This window comes from Salminus brasiliensis, chromosome 11 (assembly GCF_030463535.1).
Source record: "Salminus brasiliensis chromosome 11, fSalBra1.hap2, whole genome shotgun sequence".
Classification (NCBI taxonomy): domain Eukaryota; kingdom Metazoa; phylum Chordata; class Actinopteri; order Characiformes; family Bryconidae; genus Salminus; species Salminus brasiliensis.
In genome coordinates, this window is record NC_132888.1 from 31,057,061 (window position 1) to 31,073,691 (window position 16,631).

Consider the following 16,631-nt stretch of genomic DNA (forward strand, 5'->3'; position numbering starts at 1 on the left):
GAGTGTCTTTGTCGTACAGGTTTGCTCGAACCCATAAATGCCTCCTTCCCTAAAGGTGGATCCTGCCAACAATGGTCTTTCCTTCTGCAGGTGTGTTTGGCTCGCTGTCTATAATTCTGAAATTCTTTAATATGTAGGTGATCCTTTAGTTTCACAAAATGTTTTGACTTTCTTTTTTGTCTTACAGGTTTTTTTGACCGCATGAACCCTATATTTTGTTTAATGGATTCGGCCAACAATGTTCCATCTATCTTCAACTGTGTGTAAGCTTTTCCAATCCTGCAAACAATTAAAGCTTACATTTCCATATTATTTACATCTTTTGCACAAATTTGTAGTTGAAACTCTTTTGTGTTGTAAATGTTGATGTTTTGAAATGGAATGCTTTTTCTTGGTTTTGAACAAATATGGTCTTAGCTATGAAATTTGAATCCTCTAGTTTGCAAGGTTTTTCTGCTTACGGCCATTCCACGCTTAGAACGCCTGATCTCTTCTGATCTCAGAAGCTACCTAGGGTTGGGCCTGGTTAGTACTTGAATGGGAGACTGTCTGGGAATACCAGGTGTTGTAAGCTTTTCCAAGCCTGCAAACAATTAAAGCTTACATTTCCATTTTTTTACATCTTTTGCACAAATTTGTAGTTGAAACTCTTTTGTGTTGTAAATGTTGATGTGTTGAAATGGAATGCTTTTTCTTGGTTTTGAACAAATATTGTCTTAGCTATGAAATTTGAATCCTCTAGTTTGCAAGGTTCTTCTGCTTACGGCCATTCCACCCTTCGAACGTCTGATCTCGTCCGATCTCAGAAGCTACCTAGGGTTGGGCCTGGTCAGTACTTGAATGGGAGACTGTTTGGGAATACCAGGTGTTGTAAGCTTTTCCAATCCTGCAATCAACTAAAGCTTACATTTCCATATTATTTACATCTTTTGTCCAAATTTATATTTGAAACTCTTTTGTGTTGTAAATGTTGATGTGTTGAAATGGAATGCTTTTTCTTGGTTTTGAACAAATATGGTCTTAGCTATGAAATTTGAATCCTCTAGTTTGCAAGGTTCTTCTGCTTACGGCCATTCCACCCTCAGAACGCCTGATCTTGTCTGATCTCAGAAGCTACCTTGGGTTGGGCCTGGTTAGTACTTGAATGGGAGACTGTCTGGGAATACCAGGTGTTGTAAGCTTTTCCAATCCTGCAAACAATTAAAGCTTACATTTCCATGTTATTTACATCTTTTGCACAAATTTGTAGTTGAAACTCTTTTGTGTTGTAAATGTTGATGTGTTGAAATGGAATGCTTTTTCTTGGTTTTGAACAAATATGGTCTTAGCTATGAAATTTGAATCCTCTAGTTTGCAAGGTTCTTCTGCTTACGGCCATTCCACCCTTCGAACGCCTGATCTCGTCTGATCTCGGAAGCTACCTAGGGTTGGGCCTGGTTAGTATTTGAATGAGAGACTGTCTGGGAATACCAGGTTTTTTAAGCTTTTCCAATCCTGCAAACAATTAAAGCTTACATTTCCATGTTATTTACATCTTTTGCACAAATTTGTAGTTGAAACTCTTTTGTGTTGTAAATGTTGATGTGTTGAAATGGAATGCTTTTTCTTGGTTTTGAACAAATATGGTCTTAGCTATGAAATTTGAATCCTCTAGTTTGCAAGGTTTTTCTGCTTACGGCCATTCCACCTTTAGAACGCCTGATCTCGTCTGATCTCCGAAGCTACCTAGGGTTGGGCCTGGTTAGTACTTGAATGGGAGACTGTCTGGGAAAACCAGGTGTTGTAAGCTTTTCCAATCCTGCAAACAATTAAAGCTTACATTTCCATTTTTTTACATCTTTTGCATAAATTTGTAGTTGAAACTCTTTTGTGTTGTAAATGTTGATGTGTTGAAATGGAATGCTTTTTCTTGGTTTTGAACAAATATGGTCTTAGCTATGAAATTTGAATCCTCTAGTTTGCAAAGTTCTTCTGCTTACGGCCATTCCACCCTTAGAACGCCTGACCTTGTCTGATCTCAGAAGCTACCTAGGGTTGGGCCTGGTTAGTACTTGAATGGGAGACTGTCTGGGAATACCAGGTGTTGTAAGCTTTTCCAATCCTGCAAACAATTAAAGCTTACATTTCCATGTTATTTACATCTTTTGCACAAATTTGTAGTTGAAACTCTTTTGTGTTGTAAATGTTGATGTGTTGAAATGGAATGCTTTTTCTTGGTTTTGAACAAATATGGTCTTAGCTATGAAATTTGAATCCTCTAGTTTGCAAGGTTCTTCTGCTTACGGCTATTCCACCCTTAGAACGTCTGATCTCAGAAGCTACCGAGGGTTGGGCCTGGTTAGTACTTGAATGGGAGTCTGTGTGGGAATACCAGGTGTTGTAAGCTTTTCCAATCCTGCAAACAATTAAAGCTTACATTTCCATTTTTTTACATCTTTTGCATAAATTTGTAGTTGAAACTCTTTAGTGTTGTAAATGTTGATGTGTTGAAATGGAATGCTTTTTCTTGGTTTTGAACAAATATGGTCTTAGCTATGAAATTTGAATCCTCTAGTTTGAAAGGTTCTTCTGCTTACAGCCATTCCACTTTTAGAACGCCTGAGCTCATCTGATCTCAGAAGCTACCTAGGCTTGGGCCTGGTCAGTACTTGAATGGGAGACTGTCTGGGAATACCAGGTTTTGTAAGCTTTTCCAATCCTGCAAACAATTAAAGCTTACATTTCCATGTTATTTACATCTTTTGCACAAATTTGTAGTTGAAACTCTTTTGTGTTGTAAATGTTGATGTGTTGAAATGGAATGCTTTTTCTTGGTTTTGAACAAATATGGTCTTAGCTATGAAACTTGAATCCTCTAGTTTGCAAGGTTTTTCTGCTTACGGCCATTCCACCCTTAGAACGCATGATCTCGTCTGATCTCAGAAGCTACCTAGGGTTGGGCCTGGTTAGTACTTGAATGGGAGACTATCTGGGAATACCAGGTGTTGTAAGCTTTTCCAATCCTGCAAACAATTAAAGCTTACATTTCCATGTTATTTACATCTTTTGCACAAATTTATGTTTGAAACTCTTTTGTGTTGTAAATGTTGATGTGTTGAAATGGAATGCTTTTTCTTGGTTTTGAACAAATATGGTCTTAGCTATGAAATTTGAATCCTCTAGTTTGCAAAGTTCTTCTGCTTACGGCCATTCCACCCTTAGAACGCCTGACCTTGTCTGATCTCAGAAGCTACCTAGGGTTGGGCCTGGTTAGTACTTGAATGGGAGACTGTCTGGGAATACCAGGTGTTGTAAGCTTTTCCAATCCTGCAAACAATTAAAGCTTACATTTCCATGTTATTTACATCTTTTGCACAAATTTGTAGTTGAAACTCTTTTGTGTTGTAAATGTTGATGTGTTGAAATGGAATGCTTTTTCTTGGTTTTGAACAAATATGGTCTTAGCTATGAAATTTGAATCCTCTAGTTTGCAAGGTTCTTCTGCTTACGGCTATTCCACCCTTAGAACGTCTGATCTCAGAAGCTACCGAGGGTTGGGCCTGGTTAGTACTTGAATGGGAGTCTGTGTGGGAATACCAGGTGTTGTAAGCTTTTCCAATCCTGCAAACAATTAAAGCTTACATTTCCATTTTTTTACATCTTTTGCATAAATTTGTAGTTGAAACTCTTTAGTGTTGTAAATGTTGATGTGTTGAAATGGAATGCTTTTTCTTGGTTTTGAACAAATATGGTCTTAGCTATGAAATTTGAATCCTCTAGTTTGAAAGGTTCTTCTGCTTACAGCCATTCCACTTTTAGAACGCCTGAGCTCATCTGATCTCAGAAGCTACCTAGGCTTGGGCCTGGTCAGTACTTGAATGGGAGACTGTCTGGGAATACCAGGTTTTGTAAGCTTTTCCAATCCTGCAAACAATTAAAGCTTACATTTCCATGTTATTTACATCTTTTGCACAAATTTGTAGTTGAAACTCTTTTGTGTTGTAAATGTTGATGTGTTGAAATGGAATGCTTTTTCTTGGTTTTGAACAAATATGGTCTTAGCTATGAAACTTGAATCCTCTAGTTTGCAAGGTTTTTCTGCTTACGGCCATTCCACCCTTAGAACGCATGATCTCGTCTGATCTCAGAAGCTACCTAGGGTTGGGCCTGGTTAGTACTTGAATGGGAGACTATCTGGGAATACCAGGTGTTGTAAGCTTTTCCAATCCTGCAAACAATTAAAGCTTACATTTCCATGTTATTTACATCTTTTGCACAAATTTATGTTTGAAACTCTTTTGTGTTGTAAATGTTGATGTGTTGAAATGGAATGCTTTTTCTTGGTTTTGAACAAATATGGTCTTAGCTATGAAATTTGAATCCTCTAGTTTGCAAGGTTCTTCTGCTTACGGCCATTCCACCCTTCGAACGCCTGATCTCGTTTGCTCTCAGAATCTACCTAGGGTTGGGCCTGGTTAGTACTTGAGTTGGAGACTGTTTGGGAATACCAGGTGTTGTAAGCTCTTCCAATCCTGCAAACAATTAAAGCTTACATTTCCATATTATTTACATCTTTTGCACAAATTTGTAGTTGAAACTCTTTTGTGTTGTAAATGTTGATGTGTTGAAATGGAATGCTTTTTCTTGGTTTTGAACAAATGTGATCTTAGCTATGAAATTTGAATCCTTTAGTTTGCAAGGTTCTTCTGCTTACGGCCATTCCACCCTTAGAACGCCTGATCTCGTCTGATCTCAGAAGCAACCTACAGTTGGGCCTGGTTAGTACTTGAATGGGAGACTGTCTGGGAATACCAGGTTTTGTAAGCTTTTCCAATCCTGCAAACAATTAAAGCTTACATTTCCATGTTATTTACATCTTTTGCACAAATTTGTAGTTGAAACTCTTTTGTGTTGTAAATGTTGATGTGTTGAAATGGAATGCTTTTTCTTGGTTTTGAACAAATATGGTCTTAGCTATGAAACTTGAATCCTCTAGTTTGCAAGGTTTTTCTGCTTACGGCCATTCCACCCTTAGAACGCATGATCCCGTCTGATCTCAGAAGCTACTTAGGGTTGGGCCTGGTTAGTACTTGAATGGGAGACTATCTGGGAATACCAGGTGTTGTAAGCTTTTCCAATCCTGCAAACAATTAAAGCTTACATTTCCATGTTATTTACATCTTTTGCACAAATTTATGTTTGAAACTCTTTTGTGTTGTAAATGTTGATGTTTTGAAATGGAATGCTTTTTCTTGGTTTTGAACAAATATGGTCTTAGCTATGAAATTTGAATCCTCTAGTTTGCAAGGTTCTTCTGCTTACGGCCATTCCACCCTTCGAACGCCTGATCTCGTTTGCTCTCAGAATCTACCTAGGGTTGGGTCTGGTTAGTACTTGAGTGGGAGACTGTTTGGGAATACCAGGTGTTGTAAGCTCTTCCAATCCTGCAAACAATTAAAGCTTACATTTCCATGTTATTTACATCTTTTGCACAAATTTGTAGTTGAAACTCTTTTGTGTTGTAAATGTTGATGTGTTGAAATGGAATGCTTTTTCTTGGTTTTGAACAAATATGGTCTTAGCTATGAAATTTGAATCCTTTAGTTTGCAAGGTTCTTCTGCTTACGGCCATTCCACCCTTAGAACGCCTGATCTCGTCTGATCTCAGAAGCAACCTACAGTTGGGCCTGGTTAGTACTTGAATGGGAGACTGTCTGGGATGACCAGGTGTTTTAAGCTTTTCCAATCCTGCAAACAATTAAAGCTTACATTTCCATGTTATTTACATCTTTTGTACAAATTTGTAGTTGAAACTCTTTTGTGTTGTAAATGTTGATGTGTTGAAATGGAATGCTTTTTCTTGATTTTGAACAAATATGGTCTTAGCTATGAAATTTGAATCCTCTAGTTTGCAAGGTTCTTCTGCTTACGGCTATTCCACCCTTAGAACGTCTGATCTCAGAAGCTACCGAGGGTTGGGCCTGGTTAGTACTTGAATGGGAGTCTGTGTGGGAATACCAGGTGTTGTAAGCTTTTCCAATCCTGCAAACAATTAAAGCTTACATTTCCATTTTTTTACATCTTTTGCATAAATTTGTAGTTGAAACTCTTTTGTGTTGTAAATGTTGATGTGTTGAAATGGAATGCTTTTTCTTGGTTTTGAACAAATATGGTCTTAGCTATGAAATTTGAATCCTCTAGTTTGAAAGGTTCTTCTGCTTACAGCCATTCCACTTTAAGAACGCCTGAGCTCGTCTGATCTCAGAAGCTACCTAGGCTTGGGCCTGGTCAGTACTTGAATGGGAGACTGTCTGGGAATACCAGGTGTTGTAAGCTTTTCCTATCCTGCAAACAATTAAAGCTTACATTTCCATTTTGTTACATCTTTTGCACAAATTTGTATTTGAAACTCTTTTGTGTTGTAAATGCTGATGTGTTGAAATGGAATGCTTTTTCTTGGTTTTGAACAAATATGGTCTTAGCTATGAAATTTGAATCCTTTAGTTTCCAAGGTTCTTCTGCTTACGGCCATTCCACCCTTAGATTGCCTGATCTCGTCTGACCTCAGAAGCTACCTAGGGTTGGGCCTGGTTAGTACTTGAATGGGAGACTGTCTGGGAATACCAGGTGTTATAAGCTTTTCCAATCCTGCAAACAATTAAAGCTTACATTTCCGTGTTATTTACATCTTTTGCACAAATTTGTAGTTGAAACTCTTTTGTGTTGTAAATGTTGATGTGTTGAAATGGAATGCTTTTTCTTGGTTTTGAACAAATATGGTCTTAGCTATGAAATTTGAATCCTCTTGTTTGCACGGTTCTTCTGCTTGCGGCCATTCCACCCTTAGAACGCCTGATCTCGTCTGATCTCAGAAGCTACCTAGGGTTGGGCCTGGTTAGTACTTGAATGGGAGACTATCTGGGAATACTAGGTGTTGTAAGCATTTCCAATCCTGCAAACAATTAAAGCTTACATTTCCATGTTATTTACATCTTTTGCACAAATTTGTAGTTGAACCTCTTTTGTGTTGTAAATGTTGATGTGTTGAAATGGAATGCTTTTTCTTGGTTTTGAACAAATATGGTCGTAGCTATGAAATTTGAATCCTCTAGTTTGCAAGGTTCTTCTGCTTATGGCCATTCCACCCTTCGAAAGCCTGATCTCGTCTGATCTCAGAAGCTACCTAGGGTTGGGCCTGGTTAGTACTTGAATGGGAGACTGTCTGGGAATACCAGGTGTTGTAAGCTTCTCCAATCCTGCAACCAATTAAAGCTTACATTTCCATGTTATTTACATCTTTTGCACAAATTTTTAGTTGAAACTCTTTTGTGTTGTAAATGTTGATGTGTTGAAATGGAATGCTTTTTCTTGGTTTTGAACAAATATGGTCTTAGCTATGAAATTTGAATCCTCTAGTTTGCAAGGTTTTTCTGCTTACGGCCATTCCACCCTTAGAACGCCTGATCTCGTCTGTTCTCCGAAGCTACCTAGGGTTGGGCCTGGTTAGTACTTGAATGGGAGACTGTCTGGGAAAACCAGGTGTTGTAAGCTTTTCCAATCCTGCAAACAATTAAAGCTTACATTTCCATTTTTTTACATCTTTTGCATAAATTTGTAGTTGAAACTCTTTTGTGTTGTAAATGTTGATGTGTTGAAATGGAATGCTTTTTCTTGGTTTTGAACAAATATGGTCTTAGCTATGAAATTTGAATCCTCTAGTTTGCAAAGTTCTTCTGCTTACGGCCATTCCACCCTTAGAACGCCTGATCTCGTCTGATCTCAGAAGCTACCTAGGGTTTGGCCTGGTTAGTACTTGAATCGGAGACTGTCTGGGAATACCAGGTGTTGTAAGCTTTTCCAATCCTGCAAACAATTAAAGCTTACATTTCCATGTTATTTACATCTTTTGCACAAATTTGTAGTTGAAACTCTTTTGTGTTGTAAATGTTGATGTGTTGAAATGGAATACTTTTTCTTGGTTTTGAACAAATATGGTCTTAGCTATGAAATTTGAATCCTCTAGTTTGCAAAGTTCTTCTGCTTACGGCCATTCCACCCTTAGAACGCCTGATCTCGTCTGATCTCAGAAGCTACCTAGGGTTGGGCCTGGTTAGTACTTAAGTGGGAGACTGTTTGGGAATACCAGGTGTTGTAAGCTTTTCCAATCCTGCAAACAATTAAAGCTTACATTTCCATGTTATTTACATCTTTTGCACAAATTTGTAGTTGAAACTCTTTTGTGTTGTAAATGTTGATGAGTTGAAATGGAATGCTTTTTTAAACAAATATGGTCTTAGCTATGAAATTTAAATCCTCTAGTTTGCAAGATTCTTCTGCTTACGGTCATTCCACCCTTTGAACGTCTGCTCTCAGAAGCTAACTAGGATTATGCCTGGTTAGTATGTGAATGGGAGACTGTCTGGGAATACCAGGTGTTATAAGCTTTTCCAGTCCTGCAAACAATTAAAGCTTACATTTCCATTTTTTTTACATCTTTTGCACAAATTTGTATTTGAAACTCTTTTGTGTTGTAAATGTTGATGTGTTGAAATGGAATGCTTTTTCTTGGTTTTGAACAAATATGGTCTTAGCTATGAAATTTGAATCCTTTAGTTTGCAAGGTTCTTCTGCTTACGGCCATTCCACCCTTAGAACGCCTGATCTCGTTTGATCTCAGAAGCTACCTAGGGTTGGGCCTGGTTAGTACTTGAATGGGAGACTGTCTGGGAATACCAGGTGTTGTAAGTTTTTCCTATCCTGCAAACAATTTAAGCTTACATTTCCATTTTTTTTACATCTTTTGCACAAATTTGTATTTGAAACTCTTTTGTGTTGTAAACGTTGATGTTTTGAAATGGAATGCTTTTTCTTGGTTTTGAACAAATATGGTCTTAGCTATGAAATTTGAATCCTCTAGTTAGCAAGGTTCTTCTGCTTACGGCCATTCCACCCTTAGAACGCCTGATCTCGTCTGATCTCAGAAGCTGTCTAGGGTTGGGCCTGGTTAGTACTTGAATGGAAGACTGTCTGGGAATACCAGGTGTTGTAAGCTTTTCCTATCCTGCAAACAATTAAAGCTTACATTTCCATTTTGTTACATCTTTTGCACAAATTTGTATTTGAAACTCTTTTGTGTTGTAAATGCTGATGTGTTGAAATGGAACGCTTTTTCTTGGTTTTGAACAAATATGGTCTTAGCTATGAAATTTGAATCCTTTAGTTTGCAAGGTTCTTCTGCTTACGGCCATTCCACCCTTAGATTGCCTGATCTCGTCTGATCTCAGAAGCTACCTAGGGTTGGGCCTGGTTAGTACTTGAATGGGAGACTGTCTGGGAATACCAGGTGTTGTAAGCTTTTCCAATCCTGCAAACAATTAAAGCTTACATTTCCATTTTTTACATCTTTTGCACAAATTTGTATTTGAAACTCTTTTGTGTTGTAAACGTTGATGTTTTGAAATGGAATGCTTTTTCTTGGTTTTGAACAAATATGGTCTTAGCTATGAAATTTGAATCCTCTAGTTTGCAAGGTTCTTCTGCTTACGGCCTTTCCGCCCTTAGAACGCCTGATCTCGTCTGATCTCAGTAGCTATATAGGGTTGGGCCTGGTTAGTACTTAAGTGGGAGACTGTTTGGGAATACCAGGTGTTGTAAGCTTTTCCAATCCTGCAAACAATTAAAGCTTACATTTCCATATTATTTACATCTTTTGCACAAATTTGTAGTTGAAACTCTTTTGTGTTGTAAATGTTGATGTGTTGAAATGGAATGCTTTTTCTTGGTTTTGAACAAATATGGTCTTAGCTATGAAATTTGAATCCTCTTGTTTGCACGGTTCTTCTGCTTGCGGCCATTCCACCCTTAGAACGCCTGATCTCGTCTGATCTCCGAAGCTGTCTAGGGTTGGGCCTGGTTAGTACTTGAATGGAAGACTGTCTGGGAATACCAGGTCTTGTAAGCTTTTCCTATCCTGCAAACAATTTAAGCTTACATTTCCATTTTTTTACATCTTTTGCACAAATTTGTATTTGAAACTCTTTTGTGTTGTAAACGTTGATGTTTTGAAATGGAATGCTTTTTCTTGGTTTTGAACAAATATGGTCTTAGCTATGAAATTTGAATCCTCTAGTTAGCAAGGTTCTTCTGCTTACGGCCATTCCACCCTTAGATTGCCTGATCTCGTCTGATCTCAGAAGCTGTCTAGGGTTGGGCCTGATTAGTACTTGAATGGAAGACTGTCTGGGAATACCAGGTGTTGTAAGCTTTTCCAATCCTGCAAACAATTAAAGCTTACATTTCCATGTTATTTACATCTTTTGCACAAATTTGTATCTGAAACTCTTTTGTGTTGTAAATGTTGATGAGTTGAAATGGAATGCTTTTTTAAACAAATATGGTCTTAGCTATGAAATTTAAATCCTCTAGTTTGCAAGATTCCTCTGCTTACGGTCATTCCACCCTTAGAACGTCTGATCTCAGAAGCTAACTAGGATTATGCCTGGTTAGTATGTGAATGGGAGACTGTCTGGGAATACCAGGTGTTATAAGCTTTTCCAGTCCTGCAAACAATTAAAGCTTACATTTCCATTTTTTTTACATCTTTTGCACAAATTTGTAGTTGAAACTCTTTTGTGTTGTAAATGTTGATGTGTTGAAATGGAATGCTTTTTCTAGGTTTTGAACAAATATGGTCTTAGCTATGAAATTTGAATCCTCTAGTTTCCAAGGTTCTTCTGCTTACGGCTATTCCACCCTTAGAACGTCTGATCTCAGAAGCTACCGAGGGTTGGGCCTGGTTAGTACTTGAATGGGAGTCTGTGTGGGAATACCAGGTGTTGTAAGCTTTTCCAATCCTGCAAACAATTAAAGCTTACATTTCCATATTATTTACATCTTTTGCACAAATTTGTATTTGAAACTCTTTTGTGTTGTAAATGTTGATGTGTTGAAATGGAATGCTTTTTCTTGGTTTTGAACAAATATGGTCTTAGCTATGAAATTTGAATCCTTTAGTTTGCAAGGTTCTTCTGCTTACGGCCATTCCACCCTTAGAACGCCTGATCTCGTTTGATCTCAGAAGCTACCTAGGGTTGGGCCTGGTTAGTACTTGAATGGGAGACTGTCTGGGAATACCAGGTGTTGTAAGCTTTTCCTATCCTGCAAACAATTTAAGCTTACATTTCCATTTTTTTTACATCTTTTGCACAAATTTGTATTTGAAACTCTTTTGTGTTGTAAACGTTGATGTTTTGAAATGGAATCCTTTTTCTTGGTTTTGAACAAATATGGTCTTAGCTATGAAATTTGAATCCTCTAGTTTGCAAGGTTCTTCTGCTTACGGCTATTCCACCCTTAGAACGTCTGATCTCAGAAGCTACCTAGGGTTTGGCCTGGTTAGTACTTGAATCGGAGACTGTCTGGGAATACCAGGTGTTGTAAGCTTTTCCAATCCTGCAAACAATTAAAGCTTACATTTCCATGTTATTTACATCTTTTAAACACAAATTTGTAGTTGAAACTCTTTTGTGTTGTAAATGTTGATGTGTTGAAATGGAATACTTTTTCTTGGTTTTGAACAAATATGGTCTTAGCTATGAAATTTGAATCCTCTAGTTTGCAAAGTTCTTCTGCTTACGGCCATTCCACCCTTAGAACGCCTGATGTCGTCTGATCTCAGAAGCTACCTAGGGTTGGGCCTGGTTAGTACTTAAGTGGGAGACTGTTTGGGAATACCAGGTGTTGTAAGCTTTTCCAATCCTGCAAACAATTAAAGCTTACATTTCCATATTATTTACATCTTTTGCACAAATTTGTAGTTGAAACTCTTTTGTGTTGTAAATGTTGATGTGTTGAAATGGAATGCTTTTTCTTGGTTTTGAACAAATATGGTCTTAGCTATGAAACTTGAATCCTCTAGTTTGCAAGGTTTTTCTGCTTACGGCCATTCCACCCTTAGAACGCATGATCCCGTCTGATCTCAGAAGCTACTTAGGGTTGGGCCTGGTTAGTACTTGAATGGGAGACTGTCTGGGAATACCAGGTGTTGTAAGCTTTTCCAATCCTGCAAACAATTAAAGCTTACATTTCCATGTTATTTACATCTTTTAAACACAAATTTGTAGTTGAAACTCTTTTGTGTTGTAAATGTTGATGTGTTGAAATGGAATACTTTTTCTTGGTTTTGAACAAATATGGTCTTAGCTATGAAATTTGAATCCTCTAGTTTGCAAAGTTCTTCTGCTTACGGCCATTCCACCCTTAGAACGCCTGATGTCGTCTGATCTCAGAAGCTACCTAGGGTTGGGCCTGGTTAGTACTTAAGTGGGAGACTGTTTGGGAATACCAGGTGTTGTAAGCTTTTCCTATCCTGCAAACAATTTAAGCTTACATTTCCATTTTTTTACATCTTTTGCACAAATTTGTATTTGAAACTCTTTTGTGTTGTAAACTTTGATGTTTTGAAATGGAATGCTTTTTCTTGGTTTTGAACAAATATGGTCTTAGCTATGAAATTTGAATCCTCTAGTTAGCAAGGTTCTTCTGCTTACGGCCATTCCACCCTTAGAACGCCTGATCTCGTCTGATCTCAGAAGCTGTCTAGGGTTGGGCCTGATTAGTACTTGAATGGAAGACTGTCTGGGAATACCAGGTGTTGTAAGCTTTTCCAATCCTGCAAACAATTAAAGCTTACATTTCCATGTTATTTACATCTTTTGCACAAATTTGTATCTGAAACTCTTTTGTGTTGTAAATGTTGATGTGTTGAAATGGAATGCTTTTTTAAACAAATATGGTCTTAGCTATGAAATTTAAATCCTCTAGTTTGCAAGATTCTTCTGCTTACGGTCATTCCACCCTTAGAACGTCTGATCTCAGAAGCTAACTAGGATTATGCCTGGTTAGTATGTGAATGGGAGACTGTCTGGGAATACCAGGTGTTATAAGCTTTTCCAGTCCTGCAAACAATTAAAGCTTACATTTCCATTTTTTTTACATCTTTTGCACAAATTTGTAGTTGAAACTCTTTTGTGTTGTAAATGTTGATGTGTTGAAATGGAATGCTTTTTCTAGGTTTTGAACAAATATGGTCTTAGCTATGAAATTTGAATCCTCTAGTTTCCAAGGTTCTTCTGCTTACGGCTATTCCACCCTTAGAACGTCTGATCTCAGAAGCTACCGAGGGTTGGGCCTGGTTAGTACTTGAATGGGAGTCTGTGTGGGAATACCAGGTGTTGTAAGCTTTTCCAATCCTGCAAACAATTATAGCTTACATTTCCATATTATTTACATCTTTTGCACAAATTTGTATTTGAAACTCTTTTGTGTTGTAAATGTTGATGTGTTGAAATGGAATGCTTTTTCTTGGTTTTGAACAAATATGGTCTTAGCTATGAAATTTGAATCCTTTAGTTTGCAAGGTTCTTCTGCTTACGGCCATTCCACCCTTAGAACGCCTGATCTCGTTTGGTCTCAGAAGCTACCTAGGGTTGGGCCTGGTTAGTACTTGAATGGGAGACTGTCTGGGAATACCAGGTGTTGTAAGTTTTTCCTATCCTGCAAACAATTTAAGCTTACATTTCCATTTTTTTTACATCTTTTGCACAAATTTGTATTTGAAACTCTTTTGTGTTGTAAACGTTGATGTTTTGAAATGGAATGCTTTTTCTTGGTTTTGAACAAATATGGTCTTAGCTATGAAATTTGAATCCTCTAGTTAGCAAGGTTCTTCTGCTTACGGCCATTCCACCCTTAGAACGCCTGATCTCGTCTGATCTCAGAAGCTGTCTAGGGTTGGGCCTGGTTAGTACTTGAATGGAAGACTGTCTGGGAATACCAGGTGTTGTAAGCTTTTCCTATCCTGCAAACAATTAAAGCTTACATTTCCATTTTGTTACATCTTTTGCACAAATTTGTATTTGAAACTCTTTTGTGTTATAAATGCTGATGTGTTGAAATGGAATGCTTTTTCTTGGTTTTGAACAAATATGGTCGTAGCTATGAAATTTGAATCCTCTAGTTTGCAAGGTTCTTCTGCTTATGGCCATTCCACCCTTCGAAAGCCTGATCTCGTCTGATCTCAGAAGCTACCTAGGGTTGGGCCTGGTTAGTACTTGAATGGGAGACTGTCTGGGAATACCAGGTGTTGTAAGCTTCTCCAATCCTGCAACCAATTAAAGCTTACATTTCCATGTTATTTACATCTTTTGCACAAATTTTTAGTTGAAACTCTTTTGTGTTGTAAATGTTGATGTGTTGAAATGGAATGCTTTTTCTTGGTTTTGAACAAATATGGTCTTAGCTATGAAATTTGAATCCTCTAGTTTGCAAGGTTTTTCTGCTTACGGCCATTCCACCCTTAGAACGCCTGATCTCGTCTGTTCTCCGAAGCTACCTAGGGTTGGGCCTGGTTAGTACTTGAATGGGAGACTGTCTGGGAAAACCAGGTGTTGTAAGCTTTTCCAATCCTGCAAACAATTAAAGCTTACATTTCCATTTTTTTACATCTTTTGCATAAATTTGTAGTTGAAACTCTTTTGTGTTGTAAATGTTGATGTGTTGAAATGGAATGCTTTTTCTTGGTTTTGAACAAATATGGTCTTAGCTATGAAATTTGAATCCTCTAGTTTGCAAAGTTCTTCTGCTTACGGCCATTCCACCCTTAGAACGCCTGATCTCGTCTGATCTCAGAAGCTACCTAGGGTTTGGCCTGGTTAGTACTTGAATCGGAGACTGTCTGGGAATACCAGGTGTTGTAAGCTTTTCCAATCCTGCAAACAATTAAAGCTTACATTTCCATGTTATTTACATCTTTTGCACAAATTTGTAGTTGAAACTCTTTTGTGTTGTAAATGTTGATGTGTTGAAATGGAATACTTTTTCTTGGTTTTGAACAAATATGGTCTTAGCTATGAAATTTGAATCCTCTAGTTTGCAAAGTTCTTCTGCTTACGGCCATTCCACCCTTAGAACGCCTGATCTCGTCTGATCTCAGAAGCTACCTAGGGTTGGGCCTGGTTAGTACTTAAGTGGGAGACTGTTTGGGAATACCAGGTGTTGTAAGCTTTTCCAATCCTGCAAACAATTAAAGCTTACATTTCCATGTTATTTACATCTTTTGCACAAATTTGTAGTTGAAACTCTTTTGTGTTGTAAATGTTGATGAGTTGAAATGGAATGCTTTTTTAAACAAATATGGTCTTAGCTATGAAATTTAAATCCTCTAGTTTGCAAGATTCTTCTGCTTACGGTCATTCCACCCTTAGAACGTCTGCTCTCAGAAACTAACTAGGATTATGCCTGGTTAGTATGTGAATGGGAGACTGTCTGGGAATACCAGGTGTTATAAGCTTTTCCAGTCCTGCAAACAATTAAAGCTTACATTTCCATTTTTTTTACATCTTTTGCACAAATTTGTATTTGAAACTCTTTTGTGTTGTAAATGTTGATGTGTTGAAATGGAATGCTTTTTCTTGGTTTTGAACAAATATGGTCTTAGCTATGAAATTTGAATCCTTTAGTTTGCAAGGTTCTTCTGCTTACGGCCATTCCACCCTTAGAACGCCTGATCTCGTTTGATCTCAGAAGCTACCTAGGGTTGGGCCTGGTTAGTACTTGAATGGGAGACTGTCTGGGAATACCAGGTGTTGTAAGTTTTTCCTATCCTGCAAACAATTTAAGCTTACATTTCCATTTTTTTTACATCTTTTGCACAAATTTGTATTTGAAACTCTTTTGTGTTGTAAACGTTGATGTTTTGAAATGGAATGCTTTTTCTTGGTTTTGAACAAATATGGTCTTAGCTATGAAATTTGAATCCTCTAGTTAGCAAGGTTCTTCTGCTTACGGCCATTCCACCCTTAGAACGCCTGATCTCGTCTGATCTCAGAAGCTGTCTAGGGTTGGGCCTGGTTAGTACTTGAATGGAAGACTGTCTGGGAATACCAGGTGTTGTAAGCTTTTCCTATCCTGCAAACAATTAAAGCTTACATTTCCATTTTGTTACATCTTTTGCACAAATTTGTATTTGAAACTCTTTTGTGTTGTAAATGCTGATGTGTTGAAATGGAATGCTTTTTCTTGGTTTTGAACAAATATGGTCTTAGCTATGAAATTTGAATCCTTTAGTTTGCAAGGTTCTTCTGCTTACGGCCATTCCACCCTTAGATTGCCTGATCTCGTCTGATCTCAGAAGCTACCTAGGGTTGGGCCTGGTTAGTACTTGAATGGGAGACTGTCTGGGAATACCAGGTGTTGTAAGCTTTTCCAATCCTGCAAACAATTAAAGCTTACATTTCCATTTTTTACATCTTTTGCACAAATTTGTATTTGAAACTCTTTTGTGTTGTAAACGTTGATGTTTTGAAATGGAATGCTTTTTCTTGGTTTTGAACAAATATGGTCTTAGCTATGAAATTTGAATCCTCTAGTTTGCAAGGTTCTTCTGCTTATGGCCATTCCACCCTTCGAAAGCCTGATCTCGTCTGATCTCAGAAGCTACCTAGGGTTGGGCCTGGTTAGTACTTGAATGGGAGACTGTCTGGGAATACCAGGTGTTGTAAGTTTTTCCTATCCTGCAAACAATTTAAGCTTACATTTCCATTTTTTTTACATCTTTTGCACAAATTTGTATTTGAAACTCTTTTGTGTTGTAA

At 37.7% G+C, this 16,631-nt stretch overlaps 42 pseudogenes; all 42 read left to right on the forward strand.

The window, feature by feature from the left end:
• Window positions 1-455: 455 nt before the first annotated feature.
• Window positions 456-574, forward strand: LOC140571594 (5S ribosomal RNA; annotated as a pseudogene).
• A 184-nt stretch (window positions 575-758) lies between these two features.
• LOC140572479 (5S ribosomal RNA) lies at window positions 759-877 on the forward strand (annotated as a pseudogene).
• Window positions 878-1,062: 185 nt separating this feature from the next.
• LOC140573230 (5S ribosomal RNA) lies at window positions 1,063-1,181 on the forward strand (annotated as a pseudogene).
• A 489-nt stretch (window positions 1,182-1,670) lies between these two features.
• On the forward strand, window positions 1,671-1,789 carry LOC140572091 (5S ribosomal RNA; annotated as a pseudogene).
• Window positions 1,790-1,973: 184 nt separating this feature from the next.
• On the forward strand, window positions 1,974-2,092 carry LOC140573128 (5S ribosomal RNA; annotated as a pseudogene).
• Window positions 2,093-2,570: 478 nt separating this feature from the next.
• Window positions 2,571-2,689, forward strand: LOC140568302 (5S ribosomal RNA; annotated as a pseudogene).
• Window positions 2,690-2,874: 185 nt separating this feature from the next.
• LOC140570970 (5S ribosomal RNA) lies at window positions 2,875-2,993 on the forward strand (annotated as a pseudogene).
• Window positions 2,994-3,178: 185 nt separating this feature from the next.
• LOC140573129 (5S ribosomal RNA) lies at window positions 3,179-3,297 on the forward strand (annotated as a pseudogene).
• Window positions 3,298-3,775: 478 nt separating this feature from the next.
• LOC140568304 (5S ribosomal RNA) lies at window positions 3,776-3,894 on the forward strand (annotated as a pseudogene).
• A 185-nt stretch (window positions 3,895-4,079) lies between these two features.
• On the forward strand, window positions 4,080-4,198 carry LOC140570972 (5S ribosomal RNA; annotated as a pseudogene).
• A 185-nt stretch (window positions 4,199-4,383) lies between these two features.
• On the forward strand, window positions 4,384-4,502 carry LOC140567901 (5S ribosomal RNA; annotated as a pseudogene).
• A 185-nt stretch (window positions 4,503-4,687) lies between these two features.
• On the forward strand, window positions 4,688-4,806 carry LOC140567826 (5S ribosomal RNA; annotated as a pseudogene).
• Window positions 4,807-4,991: 185 nt separating this feature from the next.
• On the forward strand, window positions 4,992-5,110 carry LOC140568543 (5S ribosomal RNA; annotated as a pseudogene).
• Window positions 5,111-5,295: 185 nt separating this feature from the next.
• On the forward strand, window positions 5,296-5,414 carry LOC140568089 (5S ribosomal RNA; annotated as a pseudogene).
• A 782-nt stretch (window positions 5,415-6,196) lies between these two features.
• Window positions 6,197-6,315, forward strand: LOC140567429 (5S ribosomal RNA; annotated as a pseudogene).
• Window positions 6,316-6,499: 184 nt separating this feature from the next.
• Window positions 6,500-6,618, forward strand: LOC140566233 (5S ribosomal RNA; annotated as a pseudogene).
• Window positions 6,619-6,803: 185 nt separating this feature from the next.
• Window positions 6,804-6,922, forward strand: LOC140571582 (5S ribosomal RNA; annotated as a pseudogene).
• Window positions 6,923-7,107: 185 nt separating this feature from the next.
• Window positions 7,108-7,226, forward strand: LOC140572694 (5S ribosomal RNA; annotated as a pseudogene).
• Window positions 7,227-7,411: 185 nt separating this feature from the next.
• On the forward strand, window positions 7,412-7,530 carry LOC140573266 (5S ribosomal RNA; annotated as a pseudogene).
• A 184-nt stretch (window positions 7,531-7,714) lies between these two features.
• Window positions 7,715-7,833, forward strand: LOC140566263 (5S ribosomal RNA; annotated as a pseudogene).
• Window positions 7,834-8,018: 185 nt separating this feature from the next.
• Window positions 8,019-8,137, forward strand: LOC140570047 (5S ribosomal RNA; annotated as a pseudogene).
• Window positions 8,138-8,608: 471 nt separating this feature from the next.
• Window positions 8,609-8,727, forward strand: LOC140570250 (5S ribosomal RNA; annotated as a pseudogene).
• Window positions 8,728-8,912: 185 nt separating this feature from the next.
• On the forward strand, window positions 8,913-9,031 carry LOC140573086 (5S ribosomal RNA; annotated as a pseudogene).
• Window positions 9,032-9,215: 184 nt separating this feature from the next.
• Window positions 9,216-9,334, forward strand: LOC140571050 (5S ribosomal RNA; annotated as a pseudogene).
• A 183-nt stretch (window positions 9,335-9,517) lies between these two features.
• On the forward strand, window positions 9,518-9,636 carry LOC140572008 (5S ribosomal RNA; annotated as a pseudogene).
• Window positions 9,637-9,821: 185 nt separating this feature from the next.
• On the forward strand, window positions 9,822-9,940 carry LOC140568377 (5S ribosomal RNA; annotated as a pseudogene).
• A 184-nt stretch (window positions 9,941-10,124) lies between these two features.
• Window positions 10,125-10,243, forward strand: LOC140567463 (5S ribosomal RNA; annotated as a pseudogene).
• Window positions 10,244-11,008: 765 nt separating this feature from the next.
• LOC140572907 (5S ribosomal RNA) lies at window positions 11,009-11,127 on the forward strand (annotated as a pseudogene).
• Window positions 11,128-11,608: 481 nt separating this feature from the next.
• LOC140566610 (5S ribosomal RNA) lies at window positions 11,609-11,727 on the forward strand (annotated as a pseudogene).
• Window positions 11,728-11,912: 185 nt separating this feature from the next.
• Window positions 11,913-12,031, forward strand: LOC140570013 (5S ribosomal RNA; annotated as a pseudogene).
• A 187-nt stretch (window positions 12,032-12,218) lies between these two features.
• Window positions 12,219-12,337, forward strand: LOC140566612 (5S ribosomal RNA; annotated as a pseudogene).
• A 184-nt stretch (window positions 12,338-12,521) lies between these two features.
• Window positions 12,522-12,640, forward strand: LOC140566051 (5S ribosomal RNA; annotated as a pseudogene).
• A 765-nt stretch (window positions 12,641-13,405) lies between these two features.
• Window positions 13,406-13,524, forward strand: LOC140571991 (5S ribosomal RNA; annotated as a pseudogene).
• Window positions 13,525-13,709: 185 nt separating this feature from the next.
• LOC140573087 (5S ribosomal RNA) lies at window positions 13,710-13,828 on the forward strand (annotated as a pseudogene).
• A 184-nt stretch (window positions 13,829-14,012) lies between these two features.
• On the forward strand, window positions 14,013-14,131 carry LOC140572696 (5S ribosomal RNA; annotated as a pseudogene).
• A 185-nt stretch (window positions 14,132-14,316) lies between these two features.
• On the forward strand, window positions 14,317-14,435 carry LOC140573267 (5S ribosomal RNA; annotated as a pseudogene).
• Window positions 14,436-14,619: 184 nt separating this feature from the next.
• On the forward strand, window positions 14,620-14,738 carry LOC140566264 (5S ribosomal RNA; annotated as a pseudogene).
• A 185-nt stretch (window positions 14,739-14,923) lies between these two features.
• Window positions 14,924-15,042, forward strand: LOC140570048 (5S ribosomal RNA; annotated as a pseudogene).
• Window positions 15,043-15,513: 471 nt separating this feature from the next.
• Window positions 15,514-15,632, forward strand: LOC140570252 (5S ribosomal RNA; annotated as a pseudogene).
• Window positions 15,633-15,817: 185 nt separating this feature from the next.
• LOC140573088 (5S ribosomal RNA) lies at window positions 15,818-15,936 on the forward strand (annotated as a pseudogene).
• Window positions 15,937-16,120: 184 nt separating this feature from the next.
• Window positions 16,121-16,239, forward strand: LOC140571051 (5S ribosomal RNA; annotated as a pseudogene).
• A 183-nt stretch (window positions 16,240-16,422) lies between these two features.
• On the forward strand, window positions 16,423-16,541 carry LOC140566379 (5S ribosomal RNA; annotated as a pseudogene).
• Window positions 16,542-16,631: the final 90 nt, after the last annotated feature.